The sequence below is a fragment of the Mustela lutreola genome, chromosome 11 (genome assembly GCF_030435805.1).
Source record: "Mustela lutreola isolate mMusLut2 chromosome 11, mMusLut2.pri, whole genome shotgun sequence".
NCBI lineage: Eukaryota > Metazoa > Chordata > Mammalia > Carnivora > Mustelidae > Mustela > Mustela lutreola.
This window is the reverse complement of record NC_081300.1, coordinates 35,543,443-35,556,582: the sequence shown is the minus strand read 5'-3', so window position 1 is coordinate 35,556,582 and position 13,140 is coordinate 35,543,443. Positions and strand designations below refer to the sequence as shown.

General features: G+C 37.5%; 1 protein-coding gene across 6 annotated transcripts in view; it reads left to right on the top strand.

The window, feature by feature from the left end:
* Positions 1-13,140, top strand: part of KIAA1328 (KIAA1328 ortholog) — a 323,127-nt gene that overhangs the window by 103,652 nt on the left and 206,335 nt on the right. The window lies entirely within an intron of this gene.

Genomic DNA, 13,140 nt, shown 5'->3' with positions numbered 1-13,140 from the left:
TATTGTTAAACATACATAGATTAAAAAAAAACTTAGGTCTCAGGGATTGTTCTTTTACATGTGGCCTCTGTATTAATTTATTTAATAGTCAGGTGTTAAAATAGTTAAGCCAAAACCTAACTCGTGATTTTAATGACATGGAGGAAAGTAAAACTTTTCTCCATGGATGTTTTGAGCTATTTTTCTGTAGTATTTCTTGAGTGGAGGGTCAAGCAAATAATCTGGTTCTTTACCAGTTTTTAAAATATCATTCTGCTAAACAGTCCACATAAGCTCAATTATATTAGGAACCAGTGAAGTGAAGTTGTTCATAAAATGCTTTATTACCTTCAGTCTTTGCAGCATTTGCTGAGTTTAGATAATAAACCTGCACATAGAAGTTACTTAATTTTTCTCTGAGCAATAATTTACATTCGTGAGCAGTAGACTCTGTCATTTTCAAAGAGGCAAGAAATGAGATATTCCTACTCTTTTTCTAGTTTAACCTTAAAATGTTAGGTGTGGTTCCATTCTATAAGAAATCTCCTTTTTCACTCTAGTTATAAATACTGTTTTATGGATATCATTTGATTTTTACTTAGAATTATTATACTGGGTCATATTTTCGTACTTCATGAAAAAGTGCATGCAACTCTGGCAAGAGTGCTATCCCTCAAGGCCACAGCTAATGGTCTGGCAATGTTAGACTGAACTCAGAAACCGTACTGCAACCATAGGCTTAACAGTGCGCTTGGACAAAGTGGAGGCTGGATATTTGAAAGTAGAAGAGAAAACTGTCCACTTACATTTCCCATGGACTTTTCCCCCAGTATAAATTCTCAAACCCTACAGGTAATGTTTGCTAATTGTTATTACTTCAGCAGCCAGCCAGCCACAATAGAAATGTTATAGTGTTCTGAAAATTCAGAATATCGCTTCCTTCTAAAGAAGAAAATAGGTTATTTCATATATTCTATTTTATTTCTTATATGCTTCTTTCCAAAACAAAAGCAATTGATGAAAAGAGAGAAAAAGGCCTATCATACTCTAAAGATGGGTTAAAAGGGAAGAAGGAGTTGGATAGTGTGTTATCTACTTCGGTATAAAGTAGGAGAACTGGAGGAAGAGGGAGGGTACTGCGAAAGACAAGCACGCTCAGAGTGTGGTCCCCAGAACACCCATTAGGATCACACAGAAGGAAGCTTGTTAAAAATGTGAATCTTGGGGGTGCCTGGGTGGCTCAGTGGGTTAAGCCTCTGCCTTCAGCTCAGGTCATGATCTCAGGGTCCTAGGATCAAGCCCCGTATCAGGGTCTCTGCTCAACAGAGAGCCTGCTTCCCCCCGCCCCACCCCACCTGCCTCTCTGCCTACTTGTGATCTCTCTCTCTCTCTCTGTCAAATAAATAAATAAATAAAATCTTTTTTAAAAAATGTGAATCTTGGACCCTACCTCAGATCTACTGAATCAGTATCTGCTTTCTAACAAGATTCACAGGTGATTCCTATGTACATTACCATCTAGGAAACACTGAACTAGTGGTTCTAGAACTTTACTCCAAGTCTTAGCTCCCTGACAGAGTAATGTCAGGTAAATTGTTAACCATTCTGTGTAGCAAATTTATTTGTAAAATGAGCCTAATAATAATACTTAATCGTTTTTTTCCTTTTGATGAGAATTAAGTACAATAGCTTTAAAACACTTAACGTGCCCCCCAAGTAAAGCCATCGGCAGATACCTATTCCTGGTAATAGCATTTAATTTTGTATCTCTTTTTTAAATTTAATTTTATTTTTTCAGTGTTCCAAGATTCATTGTTAATGCATCATACCCAGTGCTCCATGCAATACGTGCCTCCTTAATACCCACCACCAGGTTCACCCATCCCCCCACCCTCCCCCCAAACCCTCAGTTTGTTTCTCAGAGTCCACAGTCTTTCATGGTTCATCTCCTCCTCCAGTTTATCCCAATTCACTTTTCCTTTCCTTCTCCTAAAAATCCATGTTATTTCTTATGCTCCACAAGTAAGTGAAACCATATGATAATTGACTTTCTCTGCTTGACTTATTTCACTCAGCATAATCTCCTTTGGTCCCATCCATGTTGATATAAAAGTTGGGTATTCATCCTTTCTGATGGCTGTGTAATATTTCATTGTATCTATGGACCATATCTCTTCTACGATAACTCTACTGAGGAGTCTGAAGAAGCTAGAGATGACAAACACAAAAATTATAAGAGCTGGAAGATGAATTGTATGAGGAAAATATAATACCACTGGATTATTTAGTTTGAAAAAGAAGAACAAGGGGTCTCTTAAACTCAGTTTGCATTTCCACTTGGAAATGAATGGTTTTACATAGTAGCATAAATAGTTCAGGTAGACAAAGTCATGTGAGAAAGGGAAATATTATGTATATTGATATTGGTAGTTCATGGAGGTTTTAAATTTAATGACAAGAATGAAACTCTCCTGCTTAAAGATAGGACACAGACTGAGATGAGCCCTTCGTAAGGAGCTTTTATCCTGTCCTTCATGGCTACTGGGAGGCCCTACCAGCTTGATGTTTAGATCTGCTTCACAAAGCATTATACACACGACTTCACTTATTGGCCTTTCAGAGTCTAGAAAACTTGATGTGTAGACAGTTTTCCATGGTCTATATTGTCTGAAATATGCCCTGTCTGAAATGGGAATTTTTTTTTTTTTTTTTTTTTTTAGATTTTATTTATTTATTTGACAGAGAGAGATCACAGGTAGGTAGAGAGGCTGGCAGAGAGAGAGAGAGGGAAGCAGGCTCCCCGCTGAGCAGAGAGCCCGATGCGGGACTCGATCCCAGGACTCTGAGATCATGACCCGAGCTGAAGGCAGCGGCTTAACCCACTGAGCCACCCAGGCGCCCTGAAATGGGAATTTTTTATTTAATATTTTGTTTATTTGAGAGAGAGAGCAAGCAAGAAAGAGCACAAGCCAGGGGGAGAGGCAGACGGAGAAGCAGACTCCCCACTGAGCAGGGAGCCCAATGCGGGACTCCATCCCAGGGCCCGGGGATCATAAGCTGAGCCCAAGACTGACAGGTAACTGACTGAGCCACCCAGGTGCCCCAAAACTGGAAATATTCAAGTGTTAATCATTGTTACCACAGTTTACCTTAATAATGATTGGGAGGGGGTGACATAACAGCCTTCTTTTTCTACAATTCTAGACTAGTTCCTGTAACTCAAGAAAGTCTGAATGATTTAAAGCAGCCTTCCAAATGGAGAAAATACTTCTCCTTTGGGTCTAGCTGAAACATGGAACCTTTAAACAAAAGATAAATTTTTAAGCAAGTTAGAAGCAAGAGAAACACATGATTTTCAATAGAACTGCTTTTGTAGCCTTGTCTTTAATGTCTACCATGAGTGCTTGTGTATGTGTGTTTAATATTAGAGTGTGATGTGAAAAGGAAACTTTAAAGAAATAAAAATTCTGGTCACTCTGGCACATTAATTGCCTGCTTTTTAGGATATCACCATATGAACTTTTAATTGTAAGTAAGTGTCCTTCTCTTTAAACCTCCAGTCTCACTGTTTGGTTGGTTTCCTGAAACCTCATGGTCTGCTGATCTGAGCAAAGACCAACTGTCAAGTATCTCAGTCCTAAGTCTGTTGCAGACTCATCCTGTTTTGCAAATCTGCAGAAAGTAAGGTAGAAACTATGATGCTTAGACAACTAAAAAAGCTAGTTAATTACTCTAGTTAGATATCTTTCTGTGGCTCCTGTTTTTGTTGCTGTTTCCAGAAGAAACTGGGTGAGGCATTTGTCTTCTTTTGTAAATGTCCAGAATACTGAGTTTTCCCCTGTTCAATTCAGAGGTTTGTTCCCCTCCCCAACTGATTACTATCATCAGGAAATTGAAAAACACTGTGGCCTTGCACTGAATTTGCTATAAATTTAATTAAAGGGAAAATTTCAGACTTGTATCAGTAGATTGTACTGTTGCACAGAACACAACTTAATAAAAGGGTATAAACATTGATGTGATGCTCTTGTCTAGCTCTGCTAATCAATTCATCTTGGTATAACTTTTTCTTTTACCAATAATCCATTTTTAATTGCATATATCGTCATTGAGTACCAAACTAGTTCTATAATGAGCATCTCTGTTTATCTCAGACAACGTATACTTTTTTTGTGGAAGGGGGTAAAGGAAATGATTGTGAGGTGAGAAATACGACATGGTCAGAAACCATATTTGCTTTAAGATGGGAAAATCTTTTTTTTCTTTTAAGATTTTATTTATTTGACAGAGCAAGAGAGAGCGAGATCACAAGTAGGCAGAGAGGCAGGCAGAGAGAAAGAGGGAAAAGCCGGCTCCCCGCCGAGCAGAGACCCTGATGCAGGGCTCGATCCCAGGACCCTGAGATCATGACCTGAGCCGAAGGCAGAGGCTTAACCCACTGAGCCACTCAGGTGCCCAAGATGGGGAAATCTTATGGGATTAAGACAACTTAAAATTTTTAATGAATCTGTATTTTTTTTAGCCATCCTCTTGTCTAGTTTAAAGAATATATGGCCTATGGTTTGTTTCAGTTCCCAGCCCAAAATGAGCATGAAATTCAGTAGATACCCCTTTACTTTGTTCATTTTTTTGAAGTGCCTGCTGTATACTAGAGAGATACCAAACTTACTATACTATGAATCCCAGGAGCACACAGGCCACTTTAGGTGATAGAAATACCAAATAATTTTGGCTGTATGCTATTTACCATACTGAAAGTGTTTGACTGCCTGGGGGTTCAGAGATGGAGGGAGAGATGGCGTAAGGGTAAATTTGAAAGGATAATCGGGAATTTTACATGTAGAAGGATCAGCAAAACATTCTAAGTAGAATACAGAGAACGTTCTATCTTTGAGTGTTGGGTCGTGTGTAGGTGTTCAGAGTGAAGGGAGTACCCACCGTAGTGAAAATCTTCATATTCCCTGGGAGTCTTGTGTCTAATGAATTGCATTAGAATTGGAGCCTCATGGTCCTCTGTTTTTGTCTCAAGGTGACCCTAAGTAACACATCTCTTTTTGTCCAGAAGCTTCTCTCTTTGATGTGAAAAATAGCATAACTGCAGTCTACCAAAACAGTGGGGGAGATGGTGAATAACTAAGTAATGTCAGACTTGTGTCCTGGGAAGGGTCACCAGTAGACTCCTCAGCTCTGCATCTTTAACGGGCATGGCCTCTGCTGCTCTGGACACAGTTGACAACATCTTTTTTATTGATTCCTTTTCCTTGGCCTGCCCTTTCTATGTTATTGTTATATTGGCCTTCCTCTCTTCTCACATTGAGAAGACTTCTTTCTCCAGGTGGCTTTTCCTGGTTCCTCACTCACTTGTTTCCTTGGGGAGTGCTAGCATAATAGTACGACATGACATAACGTTCTTACCATTATTTCCATCATTTGTTATTTTAAATACGTATTTGATTACCTGCCTTTCTCCTGGATGATAAGCTCCCTGCAGGAGACAGTGTTGCTGGTGTTTATCACTATATATCTAGCATCTGGCACAGTCTCAAATGTTAATGTACTTAGTAAATGTGTTTGTTCTGTAAATATTTATTGAGTACGTATTATGTAGGCTAAGGAATTTGGCAATAAACAAAACATGAATATTCCTGCTCTGTGGAGCTTACTCGTTGAATGAAAAAATGAATGATCGGATGAATGAATGAAACCACCCATTCCCTGAACAATGTTAAACACTCTTGTGTTCAGCCACCATATAAAAAGTGATTGACTCTCAAATTCTCTATTTCTACAGATATCTATTCTTTGAATTCCAGGCTCAGGATTCCAAGGGTCCTTCATTAGCCATCTCGAGTAAATGTGCCCCAAGCCTCTCCAACTCAGTGTGTCTAAAGCTTGCTCCCCCATCACTGAAACCTTTTCTTTATTGTGCATTCTCTGACTTGGTAAAGGGAACTGTACATCTAATCATACATCTTGTCAGACAGTTTGTAGCTGACAGTGTCTTAAATTTCCCTTTGAAACCCCAGCCCCCCCTAATTTCTGTCACTGTTCAATTCAGGTCCCTTGCATCTCTTGCTTAGACTGTTGTAGCAAGTTTCTAACTGGTTGCTTTAATTCTGGCCTTAAGTTTTCCAGTCCACCCTTTATATGCCTACCAAAGATATCTTTATAAAAAGCAAATTGGTTGTAAGACATCACTGAGTTATATAGAAATAAAATTTGATAACTTAATATAACATTCCAGATCGGCCCCTTTTTGCCTCTGCAGCCTCTTCACACATTCTGCTTCCTTGTGACCAGTTGACCCTCCCTGCCATGCTATTTGCAGTTCCCTTCGTGTGCATGTCAGTTTCATCTCTCCGGGCCTTGGCTCCTGATCTTTCAGCTGAGGGTCCGCCCCTATCCTGCCTATTCAGTGCACCAGTATACTCCTTTTCCAAAATTCATTTTTAGGCTCATATCTGCTCAGCTCTGGATTCTTTTCTTACTGCCCCCCTGCAATATTGTCTAAGTAACAACATACCCCCACTAAAAAAATAAAAATAAATCTCTATTGTATCCTGTGGTTAAATGCCTCTCCTAGAACTTTATCCTTATTTCTTTAAATCTCTTTCTCTCAGCCTCTTGATATAATTTGTTCACCTTTATTGAGACATTTTTGACATACAACATTGTGTAAGTTTAAAGTGTACAGCGTGATGATTTTGTATATGTATATATTACAGAATGATAATCATAATAAGGATAGTTTGCACATCTGTTACCTCCCTTATTTGTGTGTGTGTGTGTGTGTGTGTGTGTGTGTGTGTGCTGAGAGCACTTAAGATCTCTTCTTTTACCAGCTTTCAAGGATACCGTACAGTACCTCTTGTTAACTATAGTTTCTATACTGTACAGTAGATTCCTTAGAACTTACTCATACTGTAAGTTTGTATCCTTTGACCACTGTCACTCATTTCCCCCAACTCCCAGCCATTAGCAGCCCCCAATCTACTTCTGTTTTTATGAGTTCAGCTTTTTAGATTCCACACTATAAATTACTTCACTTCGCATAATGTCCTCAAGTTTCATCTATATTATTACAAATAGGAAGACTTCTTTCTTTTTTAAAGCTGAATAATATTCCTTTGTGTGTTTGTGTGTTTCACATTTTTTTAATTATTAATTTTTTATTTTTTATAAACATATAATATATTTTTATCCCCAGGGGTACAGGTCTGTGAATCGCCAGGGTGTTTCACATTTTTAACTCCATCTTTTTTTTTTTTTAAAGATTTTATTTATTTATCTGTCAGAGAGAGAGCGAACAAGAGCGAGCACAGGCAGACAGAGTGGCAGGCAGAGTCAGAGGGAGAAGCAGGCTCCCTGCAGAGCAAGGAGCCCGATATGGGACTCGGTCCCAGGACACTGGGATCATGACCTGAGCTGAAGGCAGCTGCTTAACCAACTGAGCCACCCAGGCGTCCCTAACTCCATCTTTTGACGGACATTTAGGTTGCTTCCATGTCTTGGCTATTGTCAAGTAATACTGTAATATAGTAATTACTGTAATGCAGTAATACTGCAGTGACCATAAGGGTGTAGATATCTCTTTTAAGATCATGACTTCATTTCCTTCAGATACATACCCAGAAATAAGATTGCTTAATCATATACAGTACTTCTTTTTTTAATTTTGATGGGAAGTTCCATACTGTTTTTCATAGTGGCTATACCAGTTTACATTCCCACCAACAGTGCACCAGGATTCCTTTTTCTCTTTACCTTTGCCAATACTTTTAATCTCTTGTGCCCTTGATCTCTTTTCAGAAAATCTCTTGAACGTATGCTCTGTGCTTTGCACTATGCCAAGTGCTTTTCATTTATTAGCTTATTTATATTCATAGTTGCCCTGTGAGGTGAGGTAGGTATTATCATCTCCAGATGAGGATGTCATAGAAGTGACTTATCCAAAGTTACATTATTATTGAACGCCAGAAAGTAAGATTTGAGCCAAGAATGTTAGGTGACACCAAAGCCTGTGCTCCAGGCACTCTACATTACTGCCTTTCTTAAGTGACTGGAAGAAAACTTGACAAGCTTTTTTACTCTTTTGCTCCCCTGGATATGCCTATCTTTGGCTTAAAGGATAGGTTTCTGTTGGTATATAGTCAGAGCATACTAACAGCTTGTCACCTGATTTAATGACCATGGATCCAAGGAGTTGTAGAGAGCTCTCAGCAGTCTGACCTGATGCTTCTGATTTTGCTTATCCCCACAGAACTTGTGGTGGAAGTAAAAAGACAAGAAGAGACTGAACGATAATTGAATGAAGAAAACAAAACAAAACAAAAATACAACAAAAACAAAGTTTTTCTTCAACTAGTTATTATTATATATTCAAATATGTAGAAAAGTTGACAGAATAGTACAGTGAACCACCATATGTATGCTATCTCGATTTCACAGTTGTTGACATTTTGCTCTATTTGCTTCATGTCCTCTTATATATTTGCTTTTATTTTTATTATAAATTTACATAAATATATATCTGTATAAACATATAGATATGACTTAAATAAACTTAAATATATAAAAATTTATTTGCTAATTTTCTTCTGAGCCAAGTGTCATATGTCACCCTAAATACTTCACATTCATCTCCTAACAATAAGAATATTTCTCTTCATGAACCACATTATGATACTTAGCAAAATTAGCAGTAATTCCGTTACATCAACTGTTGAGTCAATATTCCATTTTCCCTCACTGTCCCAAGAATATCTTTTATAGCTGTTTTCCTCTGAGTTATAGTCTAGTCATGGTCCATGGGTTGCATTTGGTCGTGTCTTCAATCTCTAACCTCCAACCCCCATGACGTCGACTCATGTAGAGCTCAAAGAGCTTGAAGAGTACTTTGTGAAATCTCCCAAATTCTGGATTTGTCTGATTGGTTCTTTGTACTATAATTTGTTTCTTTGTCCTCATTTCTTTGAAGTGGGAGTTAGGTTTACAGATTTGATTAAATTCAAATAAAACATTTAGCAAGAATATTTCATAGGCAATATTGCCTACTTTATATATTAGGAGGTACGTGATTTTTTTTTGTTTCACTATTAGTGATCTTAAATTAATTCACTTTGGGTAATGACTACCACATTTCACTCTGGTAGTCATATGAGTCAGTGCTCATATTGTCCCAGATTTGACTAATGAGAGTCTCTTCAGGGTTGCTTCTATTCCATTTTACAAGGCCCCATCTATTTCTCTTCACATACTTTTTTTTTTTTTGCAATATAGCATAGGAACATGTTTCAAGCTTGCTTTGTATTCTCCACACCCCAGGATGGAAATTAGCCATTTTTCCAAGTTGTGGTGGTTCCAGAAAAGGAGAATTGTTGTGCTTTTTATTTGTTTTGTTTTTGTTTTTTAGTTTAATGATTCTCCCTTTTTTCCCTGCCATACAGACCTTCCTTCATTGAGTTCTATATTAAATCAGGATTACTAACAGATTCCAGTATCCAAGGCAAGAATGGAATGGGGTAAAGTAGTGGTCTTTGGTATGCCAGAGGAACTCTTCTAGCTTAAAGCAATCACTTCCTACTTTGGCAGCCTACTAGTAAAATATCCTGTCTCTGGTCCTTCTCCCTCTACCTATGATTTTTCTTTTTCTTTCTCCCTATCTCCCTATTTATTCTACATTGACCTTTACTTGTATTTACCTATGTAAAGGATTTTGGAGGTAAGTGTTTAAGCTTTGCAAAATGACCATTTCCGGCAGCTGTTTCAGCTAATTAATTTGATGTTTAGGTTTTGATATGATCTTGCTTAATATTAATTTATACTTATCTTAAGAAGGTTTCTTTCGCTGATGAGGCTGTGATGACTGCTGTTTCTTTCAGTTCTTGAATGGTGGTTGGCCAGATTACCTGTATGTTACATGTATTTTTTAAGATTTTATTTATTTGTCAGAGAGAGCACACAAGCTGTGAGAGCGGCAGGCAGAGGGCAAGGCAGAGGGAGAAATAGTCTCCCCACTGAGTAAGGAGGCCAAGGCAGGACTCAATACCAGGACCCCGGGATCATGACCTGAGCCAAAGGCAGACCCCTAACTGACTGAGACACCCAGGTGTCCCTGTATGTTAGATTCTTGTCAGTCATGGTTTGGGTGTACACCTTCCCTTAGATTGGATTTTCTACACCTGTTGCATTCTTTTCTGTCATTTGGCCAGGATTGAGTTAAATAGGTATTTTTTTCCTCACTGTACCCCAAATCAGTGAAGACAGCATTTTACCCACATTTTCCTTACATAAATCTCTCTCTCCAGATTGGGGTGGGCAGTGAAGTCTCATTGTGTTAAGGGATGAAGGAAAATTACTGGATTGTTTGGATTTTCCAGGAAAGGGGGAGCATTTCAAAAATCTGGTGAATCAAGACAGATATAAAAAACTGATTAAGGATAGGACTGCCTGTTTTTATACTTTGCCACATAGCATGTGTTTAAGTGAATTTGCCTATAATTTGTCTTCAAATGCTGACATTTAATTCTTAGGCTGTACAATTGTGCTGGCTTTTTCCAGAGTAAAATTCTTATTCTGTATCCAAGCTAATATGTTCATCTACTATAAACATTACTGTCTATGGTAACAGCCAGGCTAAAAAATTCTTTTTATATATATCATAGCTGACAGGAACTCTTGGGACCATCACACATCATTCTTGTCTTTTGAAGCTTACTGACAAAAGGCATGGCGATGTAAAACCAGCCTGATCTGAAATAGATTGACTTTGAAATCATATTAGCTTATACAGAACACTGTTCATTCTATTGTTATTGTTTATAAGATACTGAGTATTCAACAAGCTTTTCTAATTAATGTATTCTTTAAACTTAGTAACCTACCCTTTTATTAGAACTGCTCCTCTTCTATTAGCTGTCTCTGGCTCCTTTTTTTGTTAAAGGTTAATAATGAGAATAATGAAGCAATTGGTTATTTATGCAGTCATGATTGGCAAAAGTTATTAGAACAGGAACCTGCCCAGAGGCGATGATTAGGTTATGAAAATGTTAAGGAATACTGAAACCAGTCACCATTTTTGACATTTATGAAATACTGTTCCCACCCTTAATCATGATGACCTGTTATAAAAGAAATTATACAGAATAATCTCATTGGACAGTAATTTCTATACCAACAGCATACATTATTTAGTGCAAAGAGGGAGATTTGGAAATGATCTGAGAGAAAATTGGGCCTGGGGAGGAAAGTACCACAATGAGAAGAAACAGAACTCTCTCTTGGGTGGAACTGTCTCCCACACACCTAATCTACAAAGTTAGGTGACCTTTCCAATTAGCATCTTCATCTTGAGCACTTTGCAAGTTTGAGGAGCTGTAGAGGAGGATATCCCTAGTTAGGCTGCTGTGTTCTTCATGAAAAATGTAGAGAGATATATGGGCAGAAAATTTCCTGATGATGGTTTTATTAATGAAACACTGACTTAATTGACATTATAGAAAAACAAAATAAGACAAAAACCTAATCATAATTCCTTTATGTTTAGTATGGTTAGAACTTTCTTTGTAGATTAGGCACTAATTTTTACCACAGCACTATTATCACTTCTACTCTGCATTTTTTGTAGCAGTTTCATTAAGATAGAGTACATACAATAAGATTTGCCCTTTTGAGGTGTGCAATTCAATCTATGACCATACCACCCTGAACGCACCCAGTCTGGTCTGAAGTGTGTAATTCATTATTTTGAGAATATTCCCAAAGCTGTGTGAACGCAACCGTCTAATTCCAAAACATACTCATTACCTACCCCACAGAACCAGTACCCGTCAGCAGTTGCTCCCTATTCTCCCTCGCCCACCCCAGCTGCTAGCAAACCCTAATGTACCCTCTGTCTATATGGATTTGCCTATTCTGGACAGTTTTTCCCTTCAGCTTTTCTCATGTAATATGTACTTCAGAAAATTGGAGAAGAGGACAAAAAGGGAACACGGATGAATTAAAAAAATAAAATGTGATCTTGTATACTTAAAACCAAGTATTTTTTCCTCTAGTTCATTAGAATAAGTATTTAAAACAATGACAAATCCCCCACATCTTTATATACATAAAATCATACAATATGTGGCCTTTCATGTCTGTCTTCATTAGCATAATGTACTCAAAGCTCATCCATTTTGTAGCATGTAGCAGTACTTTGTTTCCTTTTATTTTCCTTTTATGGCTGAAGAGTATTCTATTATATAGATATACCACATTTAGTTTATCTATTAACACTTGATGACACTTGAGTCGTTTTCACTTCTTCACTATTATGAAGAATGCTGCCCTGAATATTCACGTACAGGTTTTTGTATGGACCTCTGTCTTTTATTCTCTTGTGTTTATACCTAAATGTGCAATTGCTGAGTCATATGGAACTCAATATCTAACTTTTGAGGGTACTGCTAAATTATTTTCCGAAACAGCAGTGCCATGTTACATTCCCATTAGCAATATAAGAGGGTTGTAATTTTTCTACATCCTTGTCAAAGCTTTTTATTGTCAGTCTTTTTGATGACAACCATCCTAGTAGATTCAAAGTGGTATCTCATATTCTGGTCTTGATTTGCATTTTCTTAATGTTTAATGATATTGGGCATATTTTCTTGTGCTGCCTGGACATTTGTATATCTTGGGAAATGTCTATTCAAGTTCATTGCCCATTTTTAATTACGTTAAGTAGTTCCTTACTGTTGAACCGTGCAAGGTCCTTATATATTCTGAATACCAGTCTCTTATCATCTCTATGATTGGCAAATATTTTCTCTCATTCTGGAGGTTGGTTTTTCAATTTCTTAATAGTGTCCTTTGAACCAGAAGTAGGTTTTTTGTTTTATTTTTAAAATTTTGAAGTCCGATTTCTATATTTATTCTTTGGTTTCTGTGTCTTCAGGTGACCATTACCTAATCCAAGATTACAAAGATTTACTTTTTATGAGTTTTACAGTTTTAGCTCTTATGTTTAGGTCACTGATCCATTTTCAGTTAGTTTTAGTGTATGGTGTGAGATAGGAATCTAAATTCATTCTTTTGCATGTTTGTTTTTATTCGTTTACATGTAAAGATTTCAGAGAGAAATTTCTGCGCAAATGAGATGGCCGTTGCTACTCTTTGTGAGTT